This window comes from Lasioglossum baleicum, chromosome 7 (genome assembly GCF_051020765.1).
Source record: "Lasioglossum baleicum chromosome 7, iyLasBale1, whole genome shotgun sequence".
In the NCBI taxonomy this organism is placed as follows: domain Eukaryota; kingdom Metazoa; phylum Arthropoda; class Insecta; order Hymenoptera; family Halictidae; genus Lasioglossum; species Lasioglossum baleicum.
Genome location: NC_134935.1, coordinates 14,150,461 through 14,175,627, shown reverse-complemented (window position 1 = coordinate 14,175,627; position 25,167 = coordinate 14,150,461). Strand labels below are relative to the sequence as shown.

The following is a 25,167-nucleotide window of genomic DNA, read 5'->3' as shown; positions in this document are numbered from 1 at the left end:
TCGTTCTAAATATGTCGAGTAATTATTGCCGTAACGTCACTTTACTCGACTCGTATTTTTGACTCCGACACAGCCTTCTGCTGTGTCGGACCTTGCTTGTATGTACCAGACCGATTGGAGCCGGTATTCGGCGTCGATACATTGAGAGGGGTGGTTCATTGAGACCTGTTCACTCGTATTGCCATTCTCTCTGTTCGTAATCCTACCCACGTTACCTCAACGCTTTGCGTTGCCTGGTGGCAGGTAGTTGGCAGAGAAATTCTCTGTTCGTCATCCTACCCACGTCATCTCAATGCATTGCGTTGCCTGGTGGCAGGTAGTTGGCAGAGAGATGGTGTTACGTTTGAACACTTCTCACTGTCCATTCCTCTTGGTGAGGACACGTCGGGTATCGGCTCTGACCGGAGCTGCACTGCAAGCATTGTACGCGCCGCGTCACCTTCGAACCAGAGCCTTCTGCTCTGGTTCGCTCTTGTTTCTCACTTTGAAAGAATCAGAGCCTTCTGCCTGATTTGCCTTTAATCCCCCGTGGATCGGAGACTTCTTCTCCGATTCACACCTTTTGCTCCGCGATAATTACTCAACATACTTGCGTAATTTAGTATAAGTCCGTTGTTGTAAGAAAGGGAGCCAGAAGGAATATTGCATTCGTTCTGACTCCCTTTCGGGTCTCTCGTGCAGCAACCTCCTCGTGGTGAGACCTGGGCAATCGGTATTATCCTTTATTTGTAAGAACTTCTAGTCTCTTATGAATAAAGGATAATACCGAGCTAATAGCTGCACATTGCACATGTACAATTTTCGATAAGATTGTGTACTAGAATTTAAGACTTGCGAGATATAGAAACATATGTATTTCATTAAATTGTATGTGAATTTACTTTGAGATAGCTTGCTGTCGGCCAAGGGTACATCAATGCATTCTGCGTTTACCCTTGGCCCGCCTTGAGTTCGTTATTTCAATCAGTGATCTCGACAATTTGTATTTCTGTATTTCCAATTGTTTGCATCGGGACTTTCACAAGTCCCGCTTCGAAACATTTTCATATCTTGTCTGAAATTGGTATTCCTCCGATCGGAGGTCCCCCAGGGGCTCACTCACGGATGGTGCCGTGAGTGAGTACGGGGTGTCGCGTCCCCGGGGTACCCGAATCGCCTATAGGCCGCACCCGTGTGCGGGGTAATTTTGGCTCTCGTGAGCTGGTGTTAGGTTGGCTCTCGTGAGCTGGTTAGATTCGCATTCGTGTGCGGGGTTTGTTTGGCTCTCGTGAGCTGGTGTTAGGTTGGCTCTCGTGAGCTGGTTAGATTCGCACTCGTGTGCGGGGTTTGTTTGGCTCTCGTGAGCTGGTGTTAGGTTGGCTCTCGTGAGCTGGTTAGATTCGCACTCGTGTGCGGGGTTTGTTTGGCTCTCGTGAGCTGGTGTTAGGTTGGCTCTCGTGAGCTGGTTAGATTTGCACTCGTGTGCGGGGTTTGTTTGGCTCTCGTGAGCTGGTGTTAGGTTTGCTCTCGTGAGCGGGTATTAGGTTTGCACTCGTGTGCAGGGTTATGTATTGTTATGTCTAACTATATTATTAGTCTGTTTCAGCTAGAATACACCAAGAAGAGGACACACCGAGAAGAGGACACACCAAGAAGTGGACACACCAAGAAGAGGACGTACCACGAAGTTGTAGTTTTATTCGCCGAGGGAGGTCCCCCAGGGGCTCACTCACGGATGGTGCCGTGAGTGAGTACGGGGTGTCGCGTCCCCGGGGTACCCGAATCGCCGATAGGCCGCACCCGAGTAAGTCGAGTAATTATTGTCTTAAATTCACGTTACTCGTTTTCTTGATTCCGACACAGCCTTCTGCTGTGTCGGACCTTGCTTGTATGTACCAGACCGATTGGAGCCGGTATTCGGCGTCGATACATTGAGAGGGGTGGTTCATTGAGACCTGTTCACTCGTATTGCCATTCTCCCTGTTCGTCATCCTACCCACGTCATCTCAATGGATTGCGTTGCCTGGTGGCAGGTAGTTGGCAGGGAAATTCTCTGTTCGTCATCCTACCCACGTCATCTCAATGGATTGCGTTGCCTGGTGGCAGGTAGTTGGCAGAGAGATGGTGTTACGTTTGAACACTTCTCACTGTCCATTCCTCTTGGTGAGGACACGTCGGGTATCGGCTCTGACCGGAGCTGCACTGCAAGCATTGTACGCGCCGCGTCACCTTCGAACCAGAGCCTTCCGCTCTGGTTCGCTCTTATTTTTTACTTTGAAAGAATCAGAGCCTTCTGCCTGATTCGCCTTTGAACCCCCGTGGATCGGAGACTTCTTCTCCGATTCACACCTTTTGCTCCGCGATAATTGCTCGACTTGCGTGCGTAATTTAGTATAATTCCATCGACTTGCGTGCGTTAGTTATTAAGATTGTATATCGTCGTTCTAAATATGTCGAGTAATTATTGCCGTAACGTCACTTTACTCGACTCGTATTTTTGACTCCGACACCGCCTTCTGCTGTGTCGGACCTTGCTTGTATGTACCAGACCGATTGGAGCCGGTATTCGGCGTCGATACATTGAGAGGGGTGGTTCATTGAGACCTGTTCACTCGTATTGCCATTCTCTCTGTTCGTCATCCTACCCACGTCATCTCAATGGATTGCGTTGCCTGGTGGCAGGTAGTTGGCAGGGAAATTCTCTGTTCGTCATCCTACCCACGTCATCTCAATGGATTGCGTTGCCTGGTGGCAGGTAGTTGGCAGAGAGATGGTGTTACGTTTGAACACTTCTCACTGTCCATTCCTCTTGGTGAGGACACGACGGGTATCGGCTCTGACCGGAGCTGCACTGCAAGCATTGTACGCGCCGCGTCACCTTCGAACCAGAGCCTTCTGCTCTGGTTCGCTCTTATTTTTTACTTTGAAAGAATCAGAGCCTTCTGCCTGATTCGCTTTTGAACCCCCGTGGATCGGAGACTTCTTCTCCGATTCACACCTTTTGCTCCGCGATAATTGCTCGACTTGCGTGCGTAATTTAGTATAATTCCATCGACTTGCGTGCGTTAGTTATTAAGATTGTATATCGTCGTTCTAAATATGTCGAGTAATTATTGCCGTAACGTCACTTTACTCGACTCGTATTTTTGACTCCGACACAGCCTTCTGCTGTGTCGGACCTTGCTTGTATGTACCAGACCGATTGGAGCCGGTATTCGGCGTCGATACATTGAGAGGGGTGGTTCATTGAGACCTGTTCACTCGTATTGCCATTCTCTCTGTTCGTAATCCTACCCACGTTACCTCAACGCTTTGCGTTGCCTGGTGGCAGGTAGTTGGCAGAGAAATTCTCTGTTCGTCATCCTACCCACGTCATCTCAATGCATTGCGTTGCCTGGTGGCAGGTAGTTGGCAGAGAGATGGTGTTACGTTTGAACACTTCTCACTGTCCATTCCTCTTGGTGAGGACACGTCGGGTATCGGCTCTGACCGGAGCTGCACTGCAAGCATTGTACGCGCCGCGTCACCTTCGAACCAGAGCCTTCTGCTCTGGTTCGCTCTTGTTTCTCACTTTGAAAGAATCAGAGCCTTCTGCCTGATTTGCCTTTAATCCCCCGTGGATCGGAGACTTCTTCTCCGATTCACACCTTTTGCTCCGCGATAATTACTCAACATACTTGCGTAATTTAGTATAAGTCCGTTGTTGTAAGAAAGGGAGCCAGAAGGAATATTGCATTCGTTCTGACTCCCTTTCGGGTCTCTCGTGCAGCAACCTCCTCGTGGTGAGACCTGGGCAATCGGTATTATCCTCTATTTGTAAGAACTTCTAGTGTCTTATGAATAAAGGATAATAGCGAGCTAATAGCTGCACGTTTAATAAATATGTTGATTTTCAATAAATTCTATTCCCATACCTATTGTATTCCATAACAGTTTGCATTTTCACCCCTTTCTTCAGAACAAAATATATGTATTATCCAAGCTGATTTGCCCCGGGCGTGAACAATGTCATATATCGTCTGGTTCTATTTAGGTAAAGAGACGAGATAGCATTTCGTCGGTGATAGTATTATAAGGCAATTACAGAATGGGTAATGTGAGCATTCTATACTATATCTCATTCTTCTTCTAATACTTGACGAGTATCTCGTCGGTGGTAGAACTTTTAGCGATGTGGTATTTCAGTTCACTGTAAGTTCCACGTTATCCCCGCGCCCGTCGCGCCCGGTTACTGTCCCGCTGAATAACACAGAGGCTGGCAGTCTTTAATAGTATCTCGTCGGTGGAATAGACCTGACACCCAATGCATTTTGGTGTCCGTTGGTATTGGGTTCCTAGCACCCCATTTCCTATATCTCGTCTGTGCTAACACCCCGTTACCATTCAGTGTCAACACCCAATGTTACCGATGAAACACAATTTTTGATCATTTATTTATTTATTTTTTATTTTCCTATATCTTGTCTGTGATAGTATCTCGTCGGTGCACAGGGGCTGGCAGTCGGTGATAGTGTCTCGTCGGTGTTGGAGCAGACCAGCACCTTATCACTCGTCGGTGATATGGTGATTGGTATACCACAGGTTTTGCAGTTCTGCCATAGGTGGAGCGATATGTTCGTTTTACCATTTTTATACTAACGATTTTAATACCACCTTAGCATTAGAAAACTCTTTTTACATTTGACATTTTAACATTTTATTTTTAATTTTACGTTCGTGATACACGAAGAATCGAATTTTCAATGATACTGATCAATACAATTGGAGGATTTCTAATTCTGTTACTTGAATTTGTACTCTGTTATCATCATTTTCCTATAACATGTTTCAATTATTCTGAATAGTGTATTTTCGTTTAAATAGAATGAGTAATCGATAATACAGATCGTTTGCAAGCATTGTCTTCAACATGTTTTCATAGGGGACACCTTGGAAAGACACTCTTCTAGTCACTCACTCTTCGAGAGAGAGAGAGAATCAATGACATCGTTAAATACTTATTCGCTAACACCTCAACTCTTTTCATTTTTCATTTACAGAACGCGAATCCAAGGGAAAAGGGAACAGGACATGAAATAAATCAGACAGCATTGATTTCATTGTCAATTTTATTGAAACACTCTTTAGGGTACACAAGCTATCCTAGATAAGCATTAAGAGAAGTATAAAAAAAAAACATTGAACAACTGCGTACGGAATCACAAAAATGGACGCGTATGTCCTCCATACGATCGTAATAAACGTATCAACGTGCGCACTCGAAGGCACAACGATCCTCGACCCTTACGCATCGAACGTTTCGTCAAAAGGAGAGTTCACGAACCGTCAACGATGAAAGAAGCAAAACGCGATGGCGGTGGATGCATTTCCAATGCCCGGTCGATCAACTTAACATTTAAAACGCAGGGTGGGAGAAGGGTTGGAGAAGCGTACAGGAATACGGAGAGGTTACAGGATCGTTCGAAAAAGAACAAATACACACTGGCAGAGCGTTTAGGTTCGTTTTCCTTTGGCGAAACAGCTCGTCCTCGACAACTAGCGAATTAATTAGCGATTATAGCGCGCAGTGTTTCCGTCGTAAAGGGGACCGAGTGCCTTCTTCGCCTCCCACATCACCTCCTTGTAATCATTGATTACGCAAAAAATAGAATGTTTATCATGAGAATAAAAAAAAAGGGAAATCTACACCTTTGATAACGTTACAATCTAGAAACTTATGATACAGAACTGTAAGAGCTAGTACGTCATACGGATTAAAAATCGCGGAACCCTCTTCCACTTGTGGTTCCGCTTCGCTTCATGTCGGAGGAGACATAATCTTCAATGATCTCGGACAGTTTTTGTAAAAGTATAAATGCACGGAATCGTTCCCGTTTTTTCGTCTTCGCTCGAATTCGATCCGAAACGCTGTGCGAAACACAGGGACGGATGGAGAACGATGGACGAGAGTTTGAGTAGTGTTCAAGATATTGTGGTAAGTCTAACTTAGTCTATCGTATGCTTAACATATAAGCTTAAATAATAATCACAAAAGTGAGACCAAGGTCCAGAGCGCGTCGTCTGGCCAGAACCATTAACCGACAGGCGGTCTCGATACCTGACTTCCGATTAACAGTTCCTTACGTAGTTCCTTCACGCAATCTCGGCTGTCGGAGGACGTCGTCGACGTTGCCATTCAATAAACTTATAATCAAATTAGGCCACTTCGTGCTAGACGATCTCTTTACACCTGATAGTCGCTAGCGACCTCTCTAAAATTGTTGAAATCGTAATCAGTGACCGAAATGGTTCACAATTCATGAAATCGAACAATATTGCTGCTCCAAAAGTTCTTCTCGCAATCTGCTTCAGGTTTCTGAACATTCTTCCATGATTATGTGTTTGTTAATTATTTCTTAATGATTCTCGGTATATCGAGTCAGACTCCTGAGATTTCGAACAGAAATAAAATTATATTGTTACTTCTTAAAACTATTGGACTAAATTTAGGTATATAATAAATATAAATTTTCATTTTCTTCTATGCAATTAATAACGACGAATACGTTCTAATCGTACGAACTGCTTCTAGGTATCGTACGGCAAAGAACTTTTGAAACAATCCAATATTTGTTGCTTTTATCTCGATTTTATCTTCAAAAGACATTTTTGTTTCTGTTTTATGTCATTTTACAGTCCCACTTTTCCTTTTCCGAAACGATTTCGAATTTGTCGATTTGGTTCAAAGTTTAAAACGGAGCATTTAATTATATTAACTCTCGAATGGCTGGTCTTGGGTCCGTATTTTCTACTAGCCAGCTCAGATCATTAGCTATTTATATTACGTTTAATAAAAAGATCAACGTTGTTCTCAAACAAATTTGAGCTAATCTAGCCGTAGGTACCATGAAATCGTCAAAACGTTAAAAATTGCTTGAATACCTCAAGTATGTTCAAATAAAAGCACAAATCGAAAATGTTAGATTCTTTCAATTTGACAAAATTGGAAGCCAAATTAAACAATTCGGAAAAGTGGTTCTATAAAATACTATAAATCGTATAGGCAACAAAAATTTCTATCCAAAAGGACATGGCGTTTAAAACAGACATTACAATTATTCACGAGCTTTTCCGTAACGCGAGAGGAGTGAAATGTTGAAATTCTTATCTGAATGATGCATCGAGGAAGTCGACGATCGCCCATAAAATCATTCGCCGCCGGAACCATCGAAGTAAACAAAAGAAATAGAGAGAGAGAGAGAGAGAGAGAGAGAGAGAGAGAGAGAGAGAGAGAGAGAGAGAGAATGAGAGAGAATGAAACAGAGGCCTAAACTTTAAACACGATACAAGACGCTCCGCTAATGGGATATGATGCAACTTACGGTATTTAGTTAGCCTTAAACGTAAACAGTAAAGTGTAAAAGTATGACTTAAGTACAACCACAAAAAATTGGTCATTATTATGGCATTCGTATCCTTAACTTACGCTCCCTAGTAGATTAAGCTAACGGCGCGTTTCCAACGCGATGCGTTGCTCTTCTAAGATAGCCGGACGATGCACCGAGAATCGACGGTTTTCGCGTTGCTTTCTTCTATCCTTTTTCCTCCCTCGTGATCTATGAAGTCCTCTACGCGATCGCGTGCGATCTCCTCGATCGAATAGATCCTTCGAATCTCTCCGTTACATCGCCTACTCTAATCTTTTTCTCTTTCGAGCGATCCGCTGCTTCGCTGTATCGTATCCTAACGCGATTAACATCGATGTTCCGGGCGCGCTGCAGCTTCGATCCAAGGAATTCGTTGTTCGCAGCTTCTCACAGAATAACAAACATTAGCTTGTCCCAAACAATTAACAAGCGATCATTCGTTAACCTTACATTATTTTCACTTTCTTAACCGCGCTGTTTGCTTAACAAAACACTGCTTAATTCGCTGCGCATTAATAATAAACGAATGAACTTTCAGGACAATCTAACGTATTATAGAATTATACCAGATTCGAAAACTATGTTGCACCCTTTCAAGATGGCGGAAAGAACGCCGCTGTCGCCGCCACCTTGAAGAAGGAGGTTCCGTTCTCAGATTCCGTATAATTGCTGCGAACATTTTGGAAACATTCGAGATGATTAATATTGTTTATCGCTATAGTCAGCAGATTATTTATTCGATGTCTCGAACTCTTCGAAAGTAGCTACAGCTGTATTCCCGAATGTTTCCACTCGGAATCTCGCTTTCAAACGCGTATTTTTTCGAAATGTGTCGGGTTAGGTCTAATCTATGCGAACACGTTTCTCCCGAGTTCGCCGGCCAACGATCGCAGAAAGCTGGTGTCGGTATGTCCTGATTTCTTCTACTCTTGATTCTCGTGGTTCGTTGAAAATGTCCCGCGTGAGAAGCGCGACCCTCCAGGTTCGAATAGCGGTTAATTAATTAAAGGGACAAGTGGTGGGATCTAAGACGGACCGTCCGTCGTCGCTTGAGCTCTGGCTATCGTGTTTTGATTAGTCGAAGACATCGGAGATCCATGGCGCCCCATCCGGACCGCTCTTTGCCTTCTTCAGCCCTTCGTCGGTTCGAATCTGAAAAGAATAAGACGATTCAATTAATCCTCGTGTCGCACAACTCGTATAATTACGCTCGTGGTCAACGCTGGACCCGTCAGGCACTAAAATCGTAGCTTCAAATCACGAAATTGAATTTATAATAGGTGCTAGAACGAAGAACTTTTAAAATTACACTAAACACCATATAGTTTGAACTGTACTGACGTAGGTTTACGTCATCGAATCTTTTAAAAACGTGAACGTCATCAATTTATTCTACTCTTCGTTTTGTCAAATTAATCGATGTGGCAAATATATGAATAGCAGCTGATACTGAATACCGATAGTGCTAATTAATATAATCATAGGTAAATCAAGTAATTCAAACGGAGGTACTCTCTTCTAAATCAAGATCATTTATTCCGACGAAGAATTTGAAACACGCGAGTTCAATCTCGATTACATGCTTGTTTTAAAATTGTAGGGTAATGACGATACATGTTAGCGTACTTGGACGAACTCTTACACAACGTGCTTCCTCGACCAGTTTACCGGGTTACTAGGCAGCGAGAACTATGTCAAACCCCGCATACCCGTTCCGTTATCCTGATAAAGCGATTCGACAATTTCGTTTCAATTAGACCATGGTTCCTATTTCTGTTTGAGTCACGGAATCCGGGAATACCGGTCAGCAACGGTACCAAAATCGCAGAGGGGCTCCCCAAGTTTTGAGGACTGGTTCCTCTTTCGTCGTTGAATGTGGCACACGTCAGCCGTAAAGCAATAAAAGAGACCTAACTGTATATACCATCTAATGCGGGGGAAACTCTGGACAATAAAGAACTATGACGCGAAGATTTGAGTGATGCATCAAAATCGAGTGTAATGGCTGCCAATAGCAACTGTTCACAGTGGCCTAGTTCACAAGGTACACTTATCGTTAGTATTCAATTCTCTATTTTCCTACTGGAAAAATGGAGGGTACCACAAGAAACATAATCGAAAAGCTGGAATGATATAGCTTGGGTCACGATATTTACAATCTCTATCTAGTCTTTCACTTCCAAACATGAACGAGAGCTTAGAGGAATAGGGTTTGTATTCTTTTTAAACAAACGTCCGACAGGTTTTAGGTCGAAAGTTGATTTTTTACAGAAGAACAGGAGTGGAAGGGAGTCCGGGGAAAGAGGCAGTTAGGAGAAATGCAAATAGCGGGGCCTCTATACTGTCCTCAAGGACATTAGAGAGCAAAAGCGCTCACAATCAGTCCTAGACGAGTGGTTTTTTTAGTGGTTATTAGGGACACCGACCACCTGTGTCCTCCGAGGCCTACACTACCCCTTCTGGGTGTATGTAAATGTATTTTTTCCCACGTGTTTAATGAGAAAAAAGTCAAAAATGGATTAGTGTAAAAGACACGATATTTTTTTGTCGAAAGGAGCCGGAACGCCTTAATCGGGAATATTATTGTCGCGATGTATCATGCGGGCAATTAAAATCACTCGTTAATTGCCGCCGATACGCAATATCGACGCGGCGGCAGAATAACGCGCTTCTAATAACGGCGAACGCGATGCACACCGGCCGGGCCGGGTCGGGCCGACAAGCCGCATCCTACCGACCGAGAAAACTCGACTACCCGCCGCGGCGCATACATAATTTTTCTGTTTGATGCTGCTGCTAGACTACCAACCATCCGCCGCACTCGTAATCCCTAAGGGTTGCCGGATAGAGGGCAGAAACGCGGCAGCCTCTTAACCTCATGGCTCTGTTGCTCGATCTCTCACCACGAGCGTCGAGGCAGACCCGGGATGAAGATATCGAACGGAATCTACTATTGGGTTTCAAATTCGTCCTGTTTTCTCCTCTTTCGACCATTACCTTTTCCGGCTAACATCGACCGGCTAACGCCGATGATTTTGTTGCGTTTCATTTGAGGATTTCGTTCACTCAATTCCATCGAAATCTGTTGACGGAGGAAAAGACGACTCGGGAGTTCCCGTCAGTGGTGAGGATAAAATAGTCACAATTACTTTTTCCAGAACCGCGATTGCCAGGTCGAAAGGGTGTTTCATAGTTCGCCATTTTGGGATAGGGGGAGTTCTAGGATTCGTGGGGGATTGTGTTTCGCGGCATTGTTTCCCACGAGCGGAATGTGGGCATCGGAATCGGGAAGGCCGTCCGACGTTCTGCATCGGCAATTTGCATGACCGATGATCGAGCGCTGGCGCGGGCAGCGGTGCAGTGACTAGGTGCATCATCATTACGCACTGGCCAGATACGATCAAACTGTCCGTAATGATAGTCGCGCGACCCGGCGCGGCGTACGCACGCGGAGCCAGGGTCGCGTTTATTAAATTACGTCAAATTATTGGTGCGCTCCGAGGGCCGATTACCAAGGCAGCCCTAGGAGCGAAGGCTCGCGTGCTCGTCCCATCGGCGAGGTCCCCTCGATCATTTTCCTTTTCCTCGATTGCGGATCTTGTGGCACTGGTAGCAATCCAGACGCTCGAATGGACGTGATCCTCCATTTCGTTATGTTCACACAGCTTTAGAAGGTGATCTAGGACATGACTGGGCAACTTGCGGCTCGTGAGCCGCAGACCACTCCACTCTCAACTCCTGCACCCTCCCCCCGGCCAAATTCCTGTGAATTGTAGAAGGAGTGGGGAGATTAGAGACCGTATCCTCGCAATCACGCGAGGCAAACCACGGTGGGGGAACCGGTACACTGGTGGTGGGAGTCGTGAAACGACAGCAGGGAAGAAGTTGCCCGGGCCTGATCTAGTATGACGTTAGCCGTGAAGGGGTTGTGGTAAAATAGAATAACGAAGCTAAGAAACTGCATCCTATCTCTCGAATCTGTAGAACCCAAAACAAAGCAAGGTAATGAAATGAACGAGCAACCATAGTTCACCTTTCCTGTAAATCATCCCGCTAACGATCCAATTCTAGCGCTGGAATCATGTATTCATGTATTACGCGACCAGCGGACAGTAAAGGAGCCGGTTTAAACACCGGGCCTCGTTGGTGTTTTTTGAATTGCAATCGCGAAACGCAATCGAGAAATTCGGTGACATTTTACTATAACTTTTGAACCATAAGAGATATCGAGATATTCCTATCTACTGGTAATTATCGTACTATAAATATATGTATTTTTATATTTTAAATCCCAATTCTGGATCCCTCATCTTTATCCCGATCTCGGCAAAAGCAGAGCAATCGAGTCGGCACGCGCAAGCGCATTAAAATCAGCAATCCCCACGTAATTAATGGACTGCAATATTCTAGATGAAGGGGTGGAGAGCCAAAAGGAGGAAAATAGGGCTGAAAAAGACAATTAACGCGGATCGTTCTGGTATCAAGAGAGGAAACGCGTCGAACGAAATGAGAAAGAGACGAGGACGGACGAATCGCGGGGATGAAAAAATGGGTAGGAACGAAGGAAACGCGTCTCCAGACCATGATCTCCGGTTCTGTCTGGCTGCGCGACACGCCTCCCGCTGGTGTCTCAGCTTCCCAGCATCCACGTCGAATTCGCAGTTAAGAATTACGAGCCTTCAGACTGATTATTACGTGGCGAAGATTTAGCGCGGCGCGTTTGCTCGTGATTCGTTCGCTAAAAACCCGATCGGCTGGACGTTTTAATCAATCGTTCCTCGAGCCGATTCCATTTTTTCCTGAAACTTCCGTCTTCCTTGGACCGTGTTTTTCCTCCGCACGTTAATTTATTCCTTCCTGTTCTATCCGTTCCACGGTTTAAAACGCGAGAGGATGAAGAAACCGAAAGAGAGATCCGGTGGTCGCTGAAGATTGCAGGTTGCGGCGTGCCGATTTTTAATCGCGAATCCAGCGGAGACGAGGAGACCCTTTTTCAATTTCAATCTATAATCTTTTAATTGCAGGGACGTTTAACAAATTCGCCCGTCACGGGCCCGACAACAACAAGTTCATTCGACAAATTGAATCGATACATCACGCCGCGCCCGACGCGCCGCGCCGCGGAGATTCCCGATCGAGCCGTGTGATTTCCGATCGATGATCGAACTGGAGAAGAGAGATAGAGAGAGAGGAGGAGAGAGACGGGTTAATAGAGTGCTTGCTCGGCGATCGGTGATTTTTCTCGTATCATTCCTTGCCCCCTGGCAGAAAAATAGATGGAGGGAACGACGCGAGACAAAAGACGCCGGTTTTCGAGGTCGACTTTGGCAACAGACGCAGCCCGATAAATCTCAAGGCGACTCCGCGAGCAGATTCCCGCCTCTGAGAGCAACCAGCACAATGTAGCCGCGCGCCGTGTCGGTCATATTTGCAAATTATTTATCACTCCGACCGGTAAGCGGCAATTACGTGAGTCCCGATGAAATATTTCACCCGGCCATAATTGTGCGAACCCTGTGTACCCCGGGATGACAGCGGCCTTGGCGTCGTTATTAATAATCGGCGGCCGATCGATCATGTTCGGCCAGTGCAGCGATCGAAGGCGTTATAAATAGAAAGCGGACCGAACGGTCTGGAAAAAGTGCTAATGACATTTTTCCATGTCATTTGTCTCGCTCGCGTCTTCATTCTTTTCCCCCAGAAATCCACCGGTACCTAGGCATTAAGATTCGGACATTTTCAAAAAGCTGATAACTTCTTTGGACCGTACGACTTGGATTCATTTTTCACAAGTTAGAACAATTAGTTTCCTACGGTTTTCGGGCTACCTAGCATCTCCGCTCATTAGACGACGCGCGACACTGAGTATACACCAATATGGAGGCGCCCTTATCTGTCGAAAACGGTAAAGATTGCTGGCCTTTACACACGCATAACTTTCGAACCGCTGGATTCCCAAGATTGAAACTGGGATTATGTAAAAAAGAGGTGAAAATTTCTAGTTTCCTCAGGTGAAGTTATATTATATGAATCTATACAAGATATTTTAAAAACTGTGAAGAGCAGGTTTCACTATTTTCTTCGTAATTCAGACTAAACGCAATTTTTCGAAAATGTTCATTACATATTATATAGTAAACTAAGCTATCTAGCTTGGCAGAAAGATTGTAGCTTCTGATTTAAAGTGTGTGCCATCAATTATGAGACTGACTGTAGGTATTTCTCAAGCTCGCGCACACGGTCGAACAGAAACTCTTCTGCGGCTCGGGTTCGCACAATGGGCGTGCATACGTTCATTTTTTCAGAGACAATGTCACCGACTGGCGCGTGTTTTCGCGGCGTCATTTACTGGTGGGACATTTTTTTCGCTCGGAGGAACACGGAGGATTCGCAGGAACCTTTTCAACTCTGACAGTTGTGATGCCCGAAACCATCCCCTAAAGTGTTCTTCAATTTTGCATATTTAGATGAAAGGTATTGTATAATTGAATCACTTCCATGTCGGTCCATGTGATCAGGTGTGGCAATTAATTTTTATCGTGACGTTTTATTTGAATTGTATTATTTTATATTGAATTTACATTCTATTATTTTATGTCGCGAATTTTTTAATACCTCAAATCATCCCCCAAGGTGTTCTCCAATTTTGAAAGGTATAATTCGTTGACTTCGATGTTAGCCCTTGTGACCAGGTGTGGAAATTAATTTGAATCGTGATGTTTTATTTGAATTTTATTATTTTATATTGGAATTGTGTGAGACGGATAACATGAAATTTCGATTACAAAAATTGTACCTTTTCTAGAGAAGGGCTTGAGGAAATAGGGTACGAATTTTTCCAATGATCCAATACACAACATTTTCTTTTTCATTCAATAAATTACATAAAGTTCTAATGCTTGTAGATCCAAAAAGGTTGTAGTGTAGGGGGTTAATGGTGAAAAGCATGAACAGGGTCCCACCTATGAAAGGCGATCGGTTGAAATGCAAGTCCTACGCCACTGCAGGGTGAGACAGACCGACGAGGAGGAACAAAGCGTCCCACACGTTGCGGGTATCATCGTAGTCATATTCATACTCGAATGTAAGGGCACCACGGCACTGGGACAATAGCGAGAGCGTATTTTTCTGTCGGCCGATTGCAGCGTGCGTGCACCTTTGTGGCCACGCGTCGACATTAACAGCCAATAAAGGACTTCCTTTATGAAGCTCGCTGTATGTACGTGTGCATGCTCCAGCCACAACTGCGATCGAAATGGGTTGTTAAAACACTTGTCGACGGATGCTCGCGGTTCCAGAGACAATGGCCACGACTCATTGACGCCTGGGACAAATTATCTTCAGCCAAAAAAGAAAAATGCACAATAGACTCTCCCCTCCGAACGAAAAATATTTTCACCCTTTTATGGGTTCATCAAATTTCTATTGTAGACACTGCTGTCTGCTAGAGTTCATCCATCTTCGAGTTAACTCACTCTGACGGGGAATCTGTCTTGCGATTATTGAGTTGTCAATGAGTTACGATTAGACTGCGCGTTTTATGAACCTATGACAAAGTTTGGGTGAGTTTACTGAAAAGAGTATACTGAAACATTTTTCTGAAGCTACTTCTTGCAAAGGAATCAATCTTCCTATTGTTTCTATCGCAGATGCTGTTCATTTAATTAATTCGCCAAAAACTAAGTTAGTGAATGACGATTCGAATAATAAGGGTAAAAATGGATTCGGGCTCCGGCATGGGTGAAAAAAGAATTTCCAGAGCTAGCTTGCAAGTTCAAGACAAAAAAATTACTGTTGAATAATGTTCTAATGAATTATGAAGTTCAAACTCTATTAAATAATCGTCGCTATAAAAAGTTGCTACAGATTTCTATTTACATCTGTGGAAGTACAATGTTACTGTCGTAGAAAATTTTGTTGACCGATATAAAAATTGAAACAAATTATTCGGCTCCTCTAGCCACAACGCTGCTATTTATATAATTTGGCAGACGATATTGTCGCCTAACCATAAGAAAATATTAATGTTCTCTCGGAACACCGTGTATGCAACGAACAAGACATTCTTTTTGTCATACCATCGTTATTAACGATTCCGCTGCAGATGCACCAGAGGATTCTCATCGTGCACAAGGCTGGGACGTGAGGGGTAGCAAGATTTAGAAGGCACGCGCGAAACTCGGGCAAAACAGGTGAAAAGAAGACGAAGAAGCCGTTTGGCGGGTCTGCTTTGTTTGCGGACCGCGCGTCACGCTCGTTTGCGCTCGTTTGCGCTAGTTTACGCTAGTTTACGCTAGTTTACGCCGGTTTACACAAGCAATATTATGTTAAGGCCGCGTCTTTACGAGCCGCGACGGTTTTCAGCGTGATTGGCGAGCGTTCACCAATCGCGAACAGTCCGAAAGCGAAGTGTTTCCTTTGAGACGATCCTTGACTAAGATATGACGCCCCGGTGCTCTCCTCCGCTGCTGCCAAGGCTTGAAGGGCTCCGCAAACGATCGGCCGTTGAACCGGCGAATGTTCTTGAAATGCTATTCCTAGCTGCGGGGAACAGAAACGGGCTCGATGTGCAAATTTAACTGGCTAGATCCCCTTTCTACCGACGACGGGGTAACTGCGAAGAGGCAGCCCTGCGAAACAGCCTCGTGAGAAACTACCGTGACCGTATCTACCAAGTGTTTCGGCTCGTCAGCTTCGGAGGATTCGTCTGTATCGCGTCTTCCAGGTCGACAGACTGTCCTGCGATCTGTCCCGCGGATGAGACCACTATAAATCTAGTTTGAGACTGTCTGTTGACGGCCAGGATTTTTAGTCTGCTTTGAAAATGCTGAGCATGCAATTTAGGATTGGTCTGTTAGTAGAATCTGCTTTTGACGTTTGGGTAGTTTTCAATTTGTTGATGTCAGGATTTTGCGATTTTGCCTGGACACTTGGTATTGAGGGAGCTTCTGAGTCCATTTAAATTCGGAATTATAAACGTGTCATTTAAGGCGGGACCCTTGGAAGTTGAAAAGTAAGCTTGACCTTGAGAATTCTTTTTTATTTTATCAAATGGTTATAGTAACAGGTGGGAACAGAATGATGTTGAATTCCAGACATTATCAAATGATAAGCTACTTGTATTGAATGCAATAAGAGGATTGGCATTCATCTGAATGAAGTGGGTTTAAATGTGCGTGGAAGACAATCGATAGTTAAAGATTTGAATGAAGCATGAAAGAAAGTAGATATCTAAAGGTATGGTTGGAATGTGGACGATAATTGATGGCTGAAGATTTGAATGCAGTGTAAAAGAAAATTGATGCCTCAAGATTTGAAAGGAGAGTAAAAGAAAATTGATAACTAAAGGCTTAAATGGAATGTAAAAGAAAATTGAATCTAAAGATTTCAATGGAATGAAAAAGAAGATACTTCAAGATTTGAATGGAGTTGGTTGTAGGTCGAATAAAACTGTCGAAAGCCTTTGCTGTCTAGTGTTAACAAGGATGTTATAGAGCCGTCATTTTATACTTTGCTTGACCTTAGCAATCTAGAAATGATGTTGAATTTGACGTCGTTTAATCTACCCCGCAAAGATACATTTTACATTAATTTATAAAAATAACAAGAACGTGTCCATCCAAATTTTTAGTCATTTTGGTATATACCCAAGGAATTAAATTTGTTGAATAATTCCTCATGGATCTTTACAATCTCGATGTTTATAAATTAAAAATGACGTAAACCTAATGTTAAAGTGTAACTTGCAAATTGTAGTAGTAATTGAGCACATTCATGTAGGATATGTGGTCGTTAGAAAAATGTTCTGACGTCTATTTTTATTTAACAGTTTGTGTCCAAGGGCTGACTAGAGCCCTTAAGTTTGAGGATCAAAGATTGCAAGAGGCTTTTCTCGTTAAAGGTACACGTTCTCCGGTGCACGTGTACTTTTCGCGAGGGCAGCTGCCGTGTGCTGGGCATTTGTGTGCAGAGGCCAATGACCTGGACCCGTTCGCAGAGCCCAAGTTCCGCCAGGGGGGCCCAGGCTGGCCCAAACTTTCGGTAATGAACCCATTGTTGTACCTGCCACCGTTTATCATGCCCAAGAAGCCATGCCAGCAAAACTTCTTCCCGAATAACCACGGTGAACTTTGTGCTGCTTGTAAAAGCTTGCTGTCCATTACAGATTCTTCATTTTCCTTCAAGTTGTAATTACGTGTAGAAGATGGTCTGATGAAAAATCATTAAACATTTCGATAAAGTCGGTTCTTCGTACAGGTTTGTCAAGGAAAAATTTATTAGATAAAGTTGGTTAGATTAGATGGAAATACTTTGTATATTAAGCACGTTCATTGTTAATACAGAGATCGACTTAAGCATTCAAAAGTATTATTAGTTCTCTGGAACATACTTTTTCATCACAAAAACAATCTCTGCGTTGTCTAACCGCTGTTGTTATTATTTTCTCGAGCCTCCGAAGTTCAAGGTGGTTGGCCAGAATAAAAACAAGTCGCCCGAGTAATATTCGAATATTCCGCACTTGCCATCGAGCTCGTGCATCGACCCAGCTCGCGGCCACGGCCTTGTTTCCCGATCAGAGGTCATACAGGAAGTCCTTTTGCAGAGTTCATACCCATAAGTTACCTCCGCGGCCTTTGTCGCGGTCCCATGTACCGTTTCTCTACCATGTTATACTAGTCGGGCATACTAATACGCGGATCTTAGTTAAATCTTGGCTGACCGTGCGCCTCTCTCGGTGCTCTTATCGGCCAATGAAATTCGTGGGAACGGAAACCGAGGCTTTTGATCGGTTTGATAACCGTGATAAACTTTGACTTTCCGTTTGTTTCAATTCAATGAATCGCTTCGATTTTATTGCATTCTCGCAACTGTTCGTTCGACTGCCTGCTCAATATCTTAACATTCGATGTAATTTATGTTTATGAAGAATGTAAAGATGTATCCATGAGGAATTATTCAACAAATTCATTTCTTTCTATGCTGTTTGAAAAATTACTAAAAGTTTGGATATACATTCTTCTTATTTTTACAATGTAAAATAGTCACTTTTAGTGCTCCATAAACCTAGTATTAAATAAATTACTATTTTACAGACAGCTGGGCACTTACGTCATTATATTCACTCAACTATGTTTTATGTTCTTTCAAGAACGTTAGAGAACTGCTGTCAATATTAATTCCTTTGATGCATCCTTGAGAAATTATTCAACAAATTCATTTCTTCCTTATACTGTTTAAAAAATTACTAAAAATTTGGATATACATTCTTCTTATTTTTACAATGTAAAATAGTCACTTTTAGTGCTCCATAAACCTAGCATTAAATAAATTACTATTTTACAGACAGCCGGGCACTTTGGTCTTTATTCATTCAACAATGTTTTATGTTCTTTTAAAAACGTTAGAGAACTGCTGTCAATATTAATTCTTTTAACCCGTGTATATTCATTTTTCTTGTTTCATACCTCTACACTCTACAACCTCCAAAGTGTGCGTTCTACAAAAAACTGTTGTATACCAAAGTTGCATGGTTTCAAGAGGTACATAATGTAGTGTGTTTAATTTTTTGATAGGTACAATCGTTTCGAAGATTTATACTATTGAAAATTTTCTTCGCGTAATATCGGGTTAGAGATTTCGTGATATGGTTGAATTTCTTCCCAAAAAATTCCAAAACATAGTATTGGACATAGTATTGAAGCAGATAGTAGAGAGCGGAGTATTTTTTCAGCAGAAAAAATAACTGCTTATTCTCCGAATAGCCAACAAATTGGCAAACGCATCGCAACGAGGTGTACATACCACGCCGGTTGTGCGAGCGTGGAACGATCACGCCTCACGCAATTGGCAACAAAGTACAAGGCGAGATAAGCATGATCCCGGAGTAGAAAACGCTGTTCGAAGGTGAAGATCGAAGGGCACGGGACGCGTGCGATTCGAGCATTCGAGCTCGCGATAGGATAATCGGCCGTCCATGGAAAAAGGTCCACGGTTAGGCGACTCGCCTCAGCTCGAATCGAATCGGCTCGGCTCGACCGCACGCGATCTGGGTCGACCGATTGCAACAATGCGCTTTGTGCAACGTGCGAAGGGACGAAGGCATGGTCGACATATGCACCAGGTTACCTGGTCGTTCGCCTACGTGCACGTGCCGTGCAGTTCGCAGTTCTCCGGCTTTCGTTCCGTGCCATTTGTTCCTGCGTTTTCATGCGGCCCTTCGAGACCTTTCTTTTGTTGTTTTGAGTCTGTTATTTCCGGTTAAGAACCCCTCTTCAACTGTCTTACATAGCAAAACATCATATAAGTTTCATTTCGATATTTCACTTTGTGAACTCTAAACCGAGGAAGACATTTTGTTCATCGACTAAACCTCGTGTGTTGAAAGCAAAGTGAATATATTATTCATTTTCATTTTTTACTGTCTGGTATTGATCTACACGATCTAAGAAACAGCACCCATCCCAGCGTTTTTCGTAGATCAAAGCTTTGCTGTATCAAGATTACGAATTGAAAGTGCCAAGTTGAAAGGGGTGATAAAAGAGGGGATGTGTTCTATAGGTTTTGCAAGTTTTCAATCACAGTTGAGTGACCCGTTGGGCCAGTTCGCGAGCAGGGCGTACAAGGAAGACGAAAGAACGTTGGAAGATGGTCACGTACCGATTGCGCAGGATCACGAGGAAGGATTTTCGCGCGGGCACCAATTATTATCGAAGTGGATCGACCGCGGCATCGATCGGTATTAATTGGCCGCGTACTTTCACTCGATGACCTTTATAATCGGCGCGCTGCCCGCAATAAACGCCTACCGCTATTCATCATTGTCGCCGGGGAAAACTTAATTGGAGCCGGTGCAATGCATCTTTCTAATTAATTTCGAGGGGGATCGCTTCCCTCGTTCCCCCGTGCTCCCGTTGATTGTGCAACGGGGCTAACCTCCGATGCTCCTTTCTTAGCCTGCTTTCCTGATCTAGGAATTCGCTGTTCCCCTGAAACTGAGCCCTGGTTTCAATGTAAATTTTTTCTATGAGAAATTCTTTTCTCTATTCTTTATTTTATACTCTCTCTTTCTAACTTGTATTCTCAGTTTTGTTATTTTTCTACGAAAAAATTATTTTTGAAATCATGAATGTAACAAGAATCTACCAAGTTTATAAGGGATGAGAGGAGTATCAAACAAACGATCCACTCTGTAGATGATTTTATTCGGTACATTCATTAAAATGAAACATTAATTTAAGTCGCGAATTTAACAAGAGTCTGTCAAACTTTTAAGGGATGAAGAGTGTATCAAACAAACGACTCATTCTTTAGATTTTATACGGAACATATTGATTAAAATGAAACCTTAATTTGAATTTAACAAGAATCGTTGAAGGCACGACAGGAGAATACAAGATCCGATGAATTCTTCGAAAAATCGTGTAACGTTCGTTAAAACGGCACATTAATTTGAATCATGAATCGAAGAAATTTTATTTATCCGTTTAATAGTGGCCGTAAAGGAATTCTTCCAACCCCCACAAGCTCCGCGGCAATTTATTCCGCAAGAACCTCGAACCGGAACGAACGGTGTTTTTTTCCGCAGAAAACTAGTGTATCGCTCGATGGTACTTGTTTTTCCCGTTTTATCGCTCCGGCACGCACAAGAAGTTTCGATCCTCTTCGCGTTTTCACTTTCGATTCGTTCCACTTCGGGGATCGTTTCCCGGCCAATGGAAATCAGTTGGAATTTCAGCGAATCGAACGAACCGCCTCGATATTTTTCCACCGTGTGGTGGAAATCCCCTCGTCTCCCATCCCTCTCCCGGTGAACTAACGTAATCGGCGTAACGATAATTCCGAGCCGATAAACTTGCGCTAGAATTTTCTGCGGTGCTCGGGAGCGCGCCGGTAAACGCGCGCGCCGGCTATCCGGGGCTTCTCGTTCCTGAAACGGAAGCGAAGGGCTGCAATTATAGCGGTCGTTACTTTTCCTGCTGTAACCAGAGTGACTATGTATCTCGCGGTCGATTAACTGTGACCTTCGCCGCTCCGGCGAACGGAGAAACTTGGACGAATACGTACGCGGGATCCTATTTATATACTGGGTGGTCCTAGTTACCCGGTCGAGCCCTACTGCGATTGTTAGATTCAGGATATCATAACGAACTGTCGCACAGTGGGCCCGATTGAAGGAGCACGCGACATGGTTGAATAACTCTTAAACCACTAAAGATATTGCAATGGAATTTCAACTGAATATTTAAAAAAATAATTCCTCCGAAGAATTGACACGCGACCGCACACTGGGCCCGATTGGAGAAGCACGCGACATTTAGGAAAAAATCAACTTCCACATTTCGATATGTTTTCAATTGCTATCGATGTCTAAATGTCCACCAACTTTTGAAACTGTAAAAGATTAATGAAATATAATAAATAGTTTAGTTGAAACCAACACATGCTGTTAAACATTTTAAAAACATCGATTTTCACCAAATAATCCCCAAATTTCCTCAAAATGGCCCGACAGCCATGTTTAATTTTTTTGTCCTGAATTTTTTTCGACAATAAAAAGCACTCTTTCTTGATAAGAAATCATATCTCCTATTGGTAATTGTGGTACATAATGTATTTAAAAAAAAATATTGAATGAAATACATTCTTTATTTTTATTTAATTCACAAATTAAATAAATTTCTTACCTTTAACAAGCGATATGTTTCAAGTTCCACAAAGTCCCGTATCATATGCGTCGCGTTATTTACGCGTTACGAATAATTCCTCGAAGGAATTATGTTTTTAAATATTCAGTTCTTACATTGCAATATCTTAGTGGTTTAAAAGTTATTCAAATATGTCGCGCGCTTTATCAGTCGGGTCCACTGTGTGTTATCTGACTCGACTTGACCAACTTATCCGAAGGAAATCATTTTTCGAGGACAAACCGATTTCAATTATGTGAGGTATAGTTCTTGGAAAAATATTTGACACGTATTTCTTTTTTATGGGCAACCATCCACGTTAAGTGGGTCAAAACAGCCCTCGAAGTTGGTGGTCAACATTTTCTTAAATATCTTGAAAAGTAGAGGGCGTACACAAATGTTTCTTTGGGAATTCTTCTCAATTACAAATCCAACTTAATACTTTGCAGAAATTGGTGTGATGACAATAACAGATTTGTCTTTTTGTCCTCTCACTGAAGGCTTTCTCACCTTTCGAATGCAAGTTTTATTTTGTAAAAAATGTTATCTTAAAGGGTTGAAAAGGATTGCAGCGATTCTTCCCCCCCCCCCCAGAAAACACTTCACGACCCACCGGTTGGTCCAGAAGATCTTAAAGTTCCTTTTTTCGTTCACGGTTGTTTGGATTTCGTGTGGTCCTGAACGATGGCTCCTTGTCCCATGTAATCCGCTTATTTGTGAGTATCAGTTTCTTATTTCTGGTTTAGCGGTTATTAAATCCTGAATAACACAGAATAAAAGGGTTCACAAAACCTGTGAGTTTATTGTGAGGACAGTCTAAGTCTCTACGGGTCGCTGATCCTCATTTAAAAGTGATTTTAATGGCATTCGATGCCAAAAAGAAGGTTCAAGGCAACGGATTAACTCCCAAAGAATTGATCGAGTCCTCCACGCCTCCACCACGGCACGGTCACGTGACGCGTTCCGTCTCTGCCGCGCATGTGTCACACCGTCACGTGACTGATCTGATACTAACAGAGGGAGGGTGACCTTTTCCCCTCGATTCGAGGCAATTCCCCTGATCTGACGACTCTGCAAAGGATTTCGAAGGACGTTCGAAGAACTTTCCACGGAAAATTATCGCCGGATAAAAATGGAGAAAACACAACAAAGTGATGGTACGAAGAGGATGAACGGTTATCATCCACGTTCCATTCACCGTTTACGCGATCCAGACACTCGCCGGCTCTGAATCAGCAGGGTACTTAGCACGGCAGCTTCCTGCATCCTCGATCCCCTACGCCGATCCCCTAAAAAATACGTAGACAGAGGAGCCTCTTTTCCTCCCCGTGTATCGTAAAACGGATTTCACCGAGAAAGAGAGTATACATACACCGTACGCTTCCGCCATAAATGGTACAACATCAGAAGCCATTCCGCGGCGGAGGATCGAGAGAGCCGGATCCGTTCGGGAATACACGGACAGTTAATTAATGCGCTTAGCTTCCGGCGGCGCGGCGATCCGATGGGGCGTACCGCTCCTGCCCGCCCGTAATTCGTAATAGCGGTAGTAATTTAACGATAAACAGTTCTTTTTTGTGGCTGAACGGTGGGGACGGTTGTCGTTAAACGATTCGGCTTGAAATATTTATCCGCGTCGACGCGGCGGGGCCCCTTCTTCGTCATTCTTGAATTTCTTCCACGGTTTTTATACTTCTTGTTCGAACGATCCACCCATTAATTGCGCCGATTAAGGAATCACCGTAATAATCCCATCCGCTATCATTGGTCGTGTTCGGATCGCCCCTTTAAAATACCCCGTATCCGACGGGGAGCCAGTGCAATTATATTTGCAAATACGCCAGCGTTTTCAGGCTTCGCTCCGATTCAAGCCTGTGGCCGAGCCTGCAGCTACAGTAGGGAAAATAATGCATAGTGTTGCTGCATTGTCCTTCACCTCAGTGTTTACTAACTCCCCGCCGTGCAATTTCCTCCGTGGCTGCAGTAATTTTAAATGTTTTGTATTCAATCGATTCCCAAGGGAAATGGAAAATTTATATTTATTCGATACTCTGATGTCGCTATTCGCCTAACACAGGCCTGGACAACTTTTCCTCTACCCCATTAACAAAAAAACTCCTGGGTCCTCCCCACCAGACTCCTGTGGAGTGTAGGAGGAGATTGGTTATATAACACATGCTTCACGCGTGAGTATCCTACAAGCTTACTTTGTAAGGCTTACTTGTCTAAGGCAGATCGGTAGATCGGTATCACCGTTAGGACGTAGCACGACAATTTTATACAGGCCCTATTTCCCTTGTGGTAGACGTCTCTGTCATTAATGCGCAAAAATGTCGTTACCGATCACTAAGTGAAGCTCCCACAAATCGGTTTACACGAATACCAGCGAAAGAACTAGTCGAGTGTCAATCGGGCAGATCGGTAGATCGGTATCGTCGGTTCCCTGCGTCCCGGAAAATCGATCACCGTTAGGTTGTACCGCGACAATTTCAAACAGGCTCTATTTCCTTTGCGTTAGGTAACCCCCTCTATCATAAATGCACAAAATAGTCGTTACCGATCACAGAGCGTAGCTCCCACAAATCGATTTGCACGAGTACCAGCGAAAAAGACTTAGTCGACTATCGATCGGGCAGATCGGTAGATCGGTATCGCCGGCTCCCCACGTCCCGGAAAATCGATCACCGTTAGGACGTAACGCGGCATTTCGAAGCAGTCTCCAGCTCTCTCGCCCTATGGCTGTTGGACGCGTGCAGGATCGGCGCCGCTCACCGATCCCGCATTCGTACGTGTGAGAGGATAACGATAACGGGAGTGCAACGCCTGGGAAAACGATCCCCGCGTTCGTTCGTCTTCCGTGAGATGTGGAACCCGGCTCTCTCGACTGTGCCTCGGCTCTAGCAACACACACCGGGCCCGGCGACGGTGTAATACAATGTTATTTATTTACCGCGGCGAGAGTTACCGGTGAACCGATTAAACGATCTCTCTCCTACTCTCTGTCTCCCCCTCTCTCTCTCTCTCAGGGCCTGAGGCCCCGGCGTCCTCCGCGCGATGACGAGCATCTATGTAATCGCGACGCTCTGCTTCGCTCCGCT

At 43.9% G+C, this 25,167-nt stretch overlaps 1 protein-coding gene and 1 long non-coding RNA gene across 2 annotated transcripts in view; both read right to left on the bottom strand.

The window, feature by feature from the left end:
• Positions 1-6,990: 6,990 nt before the first annotated feature.
• Sano (CABIT domain-containing protein serrano) overlaps positions 6,991-25,167 on the bottom strand; it is a 213,747-nt gene continuing 195,570 nt past the window's right edge. Inside the window, exon 7 of the mRNA XM_076427888.1 lies at positions 6,991-8,537. The gene's annotated coding sequence lies outside the window, so the exon portion shown is untranslated. The remainder of the gene's footprint in view (positions 8,538-25,167) is intronic.
• LOC143210748 (uncharacterized) overlaps positions 8,545-25,167 on the bottom strand; it is a 40,911-nt gene continuing 24,288 nt past the window's right edge. The window contains exon 2 of the long non-coding RNA XR_013009334.1: positions 8,545-25,167. This exon is cut by the window's right edge and continues 23,654 nt beyond it. This is a non-coding gene — a long non-coding RNA (uncharacterized LOC143210748).